The 7,034-nt window shown below is 36.5% G+C and overlaps 1 long non-coding RNA gene across 1 annotated transcript; it reads left to right on the top strand.

Annotated features, from left to right (window-relative positions):
• Positions 1-2,275: 2,275 nt before the first annotated feature.
• Positions 2,276-6,518, top strand: LOC109190611. The gene is made up of 3 exons (XR_002055748.1): positions 2,276-2,536; positions 3,031-3,128; positions 6,455-6,518. It is a non-coding gene; the product is annotated as an uncharacterized LOC109190611 (long non-coding RNA).
• Positions 6,519-7,034: the final 516 nt, after the last annotated feature.

Genomic DNA, 7,034 nt, shown 5'->3' with positions numbered 1-7,034 from the left:
TAAAATTTTAGTTATAGATTATTGAAAGAATGCAAAACATATAATACAATTGACCCATAAATATGCAATTGAAATGCACAAAAATGTGCACTTGAATGCATAGAAATGTGTACTTGAATGCTAAATTTTTGCACTCAACGTTACAAAAATTTGCAGTAAGGGGAAAACTAAGTACTGAGACAGAACATGTGCACTCAGAGAAGGAAAATATGCACTCGAAGAAAAAAAAAAAAAACATAATAACATCAATTTGGGTCTCAACACTATACTGTGTCATTTTAGCAAGTATCTTTCATCTCTTCTTCAATACTCTAAACGACCTCTCAATACAACTTCAAAGAGAAGAATGTACACGTTTGAAACACACACGCACATGCGTGCACGCGCACACACACATTAGAAGTGTAGAGATTTATAGAATCTTATAAAATATTATAGAACTCATATGATTGTATAGAATTTTAGGGAAGATTTTAGAGATATAATCATAGTTATACGATCAAGTAGATCTCTACCATTCGTTGAGGATATGGAATAAGTATAAATAATCTTATGAGACACATTTCGTAACAATTAAATAGTCGCAATTGTTCGAATGGAGATGAGAGATGATGCTTTGTGGTGAAGGAGTCGGATGAATAAAAAAAAATAGGAGAAAATAAAAAATCAAAAGGATTTTAATTGGAGGGGTAGATGATGTTATTTATTTATTTAAAATAATAAGTATAAAGATGAAAAAAAAAAAAGAAGTTACAAACACCAATATACATATTACCTCTAGAGTAAATGTGCACTTACATTTTGAAAAAGGTCATGGGATAAGGAAGCCCACTGTCCATACCTATTATGGGCGGGAGAATTAGGTTGATCGAATACAGCCGCCAGGGTGCGAAGGGAAAATTCTTACCTGGGATTGCGTAAAAATCCGAATACTCATATTTAAAATAATAAAGATAAAGATGAATTGAATTACTTTTGTTTATTAAAAAAAAAAAAAACAAACAATTTTTGAATTCTAAATTACTTTCGATCTTCGAAATTTAAAATTTAGTGTATGTGTGATGTGTACATTTAATATTAATTATATAATATTTGTAGAACTTTGTAATTCAAAAATTCCAATATCCAATTCCATCAATTAAAAGATAAACACACTAATATTACTACTTAGAGCAATAAGCGATGTTTACTATAGCTTAACTCCATATTAGACTTTGCTATCGAGATGACCAGCTGCCCTTTACCCTTTGCTTTGCACAAACCAGTAATCTGAAAAAAAAAAAAGGGCGCGCCCTGGAAATCTGGAATGGGTGTGCTTTAATACTCGATCGCGAATTGAATCATCTAGTGAGGCCCCTAATAAATCAAATGGAACAGATCTTCTGCTCTCTCTAGACTTCTCTTCCTGTGGTGATATTTCTCATCGTCCCCTGAGGAGGATCTCTTCGCCGTTAATTCCCCCCAGGCGGTGCCATCCCGCCTTGTCTCGCTGCTTTTAACGTTCACGGACTCGCCAGCACTCATTTCCTGCGCCCGCTGCATCATCTTCAACGTCGCCTCAAATTTACACGCCCGGCTTTTCCCGCTCATCATCAACTCTGTTAGGCAGGCTGAAATCTAGAAATTCACAGAAAATTACTGGATCAAAAGGTAATCACAACAAACCTTGTATATAACCAAGCTAGTGTGCGTGTATATATATATATATATATATATATATATATATATATATGTATATAGAGGCGGGGGGGGGGGGGGGGGGGGGGGGGCACGGACGTGGCATCTAGGAGGTTCGTCTCCCTGAAACTGGGGTTGTAGTCGCTAGATTCGCAACCGTTGTTTTGCAATAACAGGGGGTTAGTTAGGCTGGAAAACATCAAAAAGAGTATAGTGCTAGTATAGCGAAGCTGGAGATACGTATAGGTTCATAAATGATTCAACATTTACATCAATTTGGAAGTGATAGAAAGTACAAATCTATATATATACTTTTGGAAGTCTGAACATTCAGATCAATTTGACCATTATTAATTGTTTGATTTGGTTAAAAACATCAATATAAATGTTTGGTTAATTAGTTTTTTTAATTCTAAAATGTTAAAATTTAAAAAGTTACTCAAAACAACTTTTTCAATTAATTTTTTGAAAAAAAAAAATTATACCAAATAGTTATCAGCTAACAATTAATTTACCAGACATCTTTTTACAATCACCTAATGTTATCAACTAGTTATACATTCTAATTAACCCAAGCAACTAACAGCTAACGTCCATTTAAGAAACAGGACCATAGCCAATTCAAGGAAATTTTAACCCACAGTTTTAATTGGTGGTATTGGAGGTGGGACGTCTGGAGAATGAAAGCACGTGAGAAATTAATTTCAGTAATTAAACTGGTTATTTTGCAGCTGTGTGTGGTGGCAGCTTCATTTTCTGCCTCAAGTATTATGTATGGGTCCGCCAAGCCAATCTTCTCCGATCTTTTTTCGCTATTGTCATTTGTCACAGACCAAGTTGCTGCCTTACCACACAAAAGGTATCTTCACTTCAAAAATTTTTGGATTTTTTTTTTTTTTTAATTTCTCTACTTCTCTAAATTTATTTTCAAAACTCAATTTTTGAAAAAGTAATGTTATAAATTGTAGGAAAAATTTATAAGTCCATTCTAATGTTATAAGCGTTTCTTGTACCTAGTGTAACCTAAAAAGAGTTGGAAGAATATTTAAGTTTGTATCATATAATACATGAATAACATAATGTCCTCACAATACTTTGTACATCACTCATTTTCTGAATTGTACTCTGGTGTAATATGAAATATGATTCGCACAGAGAACTTTTTGTAAATTTTATTCCGAATTCAATTTCTCCAAATTGGGAAACTTGTTAAATTAATTGATTCATCTCCAAAAACACATATATGTTTGATACTCAGTCTGTTTTTAGTTTGTGTTGGCCTTGTCTTGTGGGCTTTGGTTAACTTGTTTCTTTTTTTATGCTTTGTACTTTATTTATTGGATGTTTTTGCAGTGAATAAATGAGTTCAGTTCTAGCTCTCACAATATGTATGTACAGATCAGAAATTAAAGATGGAGATGAGGCACAAATGAATTGAAATCAATTATTAGGTCCCCAACAGCTCAAATACATGACAGTTCTCAAAGACTCTTCCGACTTGTTCAATTTCTGTTCCGTCGTCATCTTAGCGGAGGCCTGCAGGGGCGAGGAGGAGGAAGAAGAAGACATCCTGGAGTAGCTGTTGCGGTTGGATTTGGCAGCTGTACGTTGTTGGATTATCCTGGAAGCGTAATTCCATCTTGTGAAGCCTTGATCTTTCAAGGCCTCCACTGTTCCCACGGTGGCCGCCACAATCCACGCTCTGCTTCCTGAACTCATTCTTCTTCTCGATCGATTGAGTAGTATTGATCAGAATTCAAAGCTTTACTGGAAATTAAATGGAGTAAATGGATGATCTTAAAGTTTTTGGCAGTACAATTTGGTATGATACTAGCTGGCCTGGGCTCTTAAATAGGAAGAAGAAAGTAGGCGAGACATAACCAATGTGTATGAAACAGGTGGTTTCACCAACAGATTTGGGAAGCCGCACTCTGTTATTATGTTGTACGTACAGTATGTGCGTGGTGGAATTGAATGTGGTGCGTGTATCTATCCATACTTTTTAATTTTTTTGTCCCTTCTTTTGCTGACGACAAAATATAAAGCCCGCCTTTATCTCAGCTGAAATCATCGTTCAGTTACGATCATTTTCAGGAATAAAGTTGTTGAAAAAGCCATGCTTTTAAACTCAAATACGGGTTAAGAAATACTAAGGACAATAGTGTAGCTAATGGGAATCAACCATGGTTGATGAGTTGAAAAAATGGACAAGAAACCACTAGATCAGGGCGCTTGCATTGATCAGATCATATTGTCCTCTTAAGGGAGGCAAGACACTCCCTTTTATGGCGTTCAAGAGCTCCCCATGTCTTGCCAAGTGGATGGAGATGCTTCACTCTTTATGACTACCACCCACTTGTCCATGCTATCACTCTACATGCATTAGTAGTTAGCACATTTTCACCACCCTAGCTATACACATGTACACCTTTAATACTGCGCCCTCCTTCTCGCAGGGCGTCGTCGCCACACCATGGGGGGCATCAGGCCTGCTGGGGGCGCCATGGCTAGAGATGGCCGGTGGGCCAAGCCGCCGAATCGCTGGTCGGTGATGCCAAGTTTGTAAATATGTCAACCCATGAATGTGAGAACAAATAGAAGTAGTAAACCTTAGTACACAAATGATGGAGTGGCGTGGTGGGTTGGTACATGTGTGCTATGTTGGAGGTTTTGGATTCGATCTTTTACTCCAAGTCAATGTGTGGTGCACTTGTGGTGAATTCCTTCTCTCTACTCTTTTGTGTCTTTTTTGGCTACCATGCCTTCGTAGCCTAACAAGATTTGAGCCAACATCCTTCCTTCACCACCCTCACTTCTTTTTACTCCAAGCTAATGTGTGGTGCATTGGTGGCGAACTCCTTCTCTCTACTCTTTTGTGCATTTTTGGGCCACCATGCCTAACTAACTCAAGATTTGGACCAACCTTCTTCCTTTACCACCCTTACAATTACAAAACTCTATGTTCATCATTTTTGAACTCTATATTCACAATTATGGCAGTTTTGGAACCGTTATTTTCTCAATTTTTCGTATTTAGGTATTAAGAAAAATAAAGTTAAAAAAATCATTCTAATCAACGAAAAAAATGTTCAATTATATTTGATAAAAAACATCTTCTTAAATTTCTATTTGGAAGACATTTTTTGAATTTTTTTTTTCCGTATTTATCATTTCTCTCTTCTCTTTTCAAATTAAACTAGTTTCGGGATTATTATAATTATCACCACCACCATATTACCAGCACGACACAACTGTAACCATCACCACTACCGACACAACACCATCATCACCACACAACCCGAACAACCACCATCACCACCACCATCGACACAACCCCATCAACCACCATCACCGCCACCTACTACTATTATTATTATTATTATTAGGAAAAATGGTCAAATAGACCCTCGAACTTTAGCTTAAAAGTCAATTAGGCCCCTAAACTTTTTAAAGGTGCAATTACACCCCTCAACAATTCATTTAAGTGCAATGAAGCCCCAAAACAAATTAATGACCTGCTATCACAGGTCATTAAGGTTAAGGCCACCTTCCGGCGAATTTTCCGGCAAAAAAAAAAAAAAAAAAATGACCGGCGAAATTTCTGACAAAAAAGTGACCGGCGAATTTTCGGCAAATCTGGGTCGGTTTCTGGTCACTTTTTTTTTGCCGAAAAATTCGCCGAAAGGTGGGACCTGTGATAGCAGGTCATTAACTTGTTTTTGGGCTTCATTGCACCTAAATGAATTGTTGATGGGTGTAATTGCACTTTTAAAAAATTTTGGGGTCTAATTGACTTTTAAGCTAAAGTTTGATGACCTATTTGATCGTTTTCCCTTATTATTATTATTATTATTATTATTATTATTATTATTATTATTATTATTATTATTATTATTATTATTATTATTATTATAAACTGGTGTATACCCTATTGAGACGTTAAAAATTTTGGAGTGGTGTCGTGACGACTCAATCGGCAAATTATGCTGTGCATCCGTATGCACCAAGCATGGTGCATACGGATGCAAAAACGACATCGTTTTTATAAAACGCGCGTCTCCCCTTAAAAAAAAAAATTAGGTTCGAAACTATAATTCCATAATCGATGAACTATAATTTCATAATTGATGAACTATAATTCCATGATCTAATCTATGAACTAAAATTTTCAGAATGAATGAACTAAAATTCTAGAATCTATGAACTATAATTTCAGAATCGATGAACTATAATTCCAGAATCGATGAACTATAGTTCCATAATCGATGAACTATAATTCCATAATCCATGAACTAAAATTTCATAATGAATGAACAAAACAATGTTGTTACTAGGAATCGAACCTAAATTTTTTTTTTAAAGGGGAGACGCGCGTTTTTAATAAAACGACGTCGTTTTTGCATCTGTATGCACCATGCATGGTACATACAGATGCACAGCATAACTATTCGACTCAATCTCTTGGCATTTGCCAATGGGCCTTCATCGTATTATATATCCTTAACTTGCTGCTTCTCTACCTATCCTATACTACCAGAAGATTTGTATTTCAGAGCGTTGTGAGCGCATACATTCCTTCTGAAAAAGCCCAAAATTGAAATAGATAAAAGAGATAGGCCGGCAAGGCGGAGTTTGATGATAGGATCAGGCCGGGAAAAGCTCAGTTCAAAAATGGCTACACTGATTGAATTGCTTCATCTCTAATAACACATATACATACAGCGACTGAAGCTAAGACAGATTAAAAATGGGGGGACGCAACTTAATTAATTATTAGGTCCCCAACAGCTCAAATACATTACAGTTCTCAAAGACTCCTCCGACCGCTTCAATTTCTCTTCCCTAATCTTGCCGGAGACCAACGCCGAGGAGGGAGACGACAGCCTCGTAGCCTGGGAGTAGGATCTGAGGTTGGATTTGGCATGTTGTTGGATCATCCTCAAAGCGTAATTCCATCTTGCGAAGCCTTGGTCTTTCAAGGCCTCCACTGCTCCCACGCTCGCCGCCACAATCCACGCTCTGCTTCCTGAACTCATTATACTTCTTCTTCTTCTTCTTCTGGAGTAGTATTGATCAAAACTTGGAAGTGAATGGATGATGATAATGTGAGATCTCGCTGGTTTGGTTTGGTTTTTAAATAGGAAGAAAAGGGAGGCGAGACAAAACCAGAGTGTATAAAACAGGCGGTTACGTTTCACCTCACCAATAGATTAATTTGGATAGCACACTGTTATTCTACAGTATGGTGGGATTTGGTGCGTGCATCTATCCATTTTTCTTTATTTACTATAATTTTTGTCCTTTTTTAGTTGATGGTATTGGTATACCGTATATGATTGATAAAATATAAAATTTTC

The sequence above is a fragment of the Ipomoea nil genome, unplaced genomic scaffold (assembly GCF_001879475.1).
Source record: "Ipomoea nil cultivar Tokyo-kokei standard unplaced genomic scaffold, Asagao_1.1 scaffold1576, whole genome shotgun sequence".
NCBI classification, from domain to species: domain Eukaryota; kingdom Viridiplantae; phylum Streptophyta; class Magnoliopsida; order Solanales; family Convolvulaceae; genus Ipomoea; species Ipomoea nil.
Note: the sequence above shows the minus strand (reverse complement) of the source record. Positions and strands in the feature narration are given on the sequence as shown.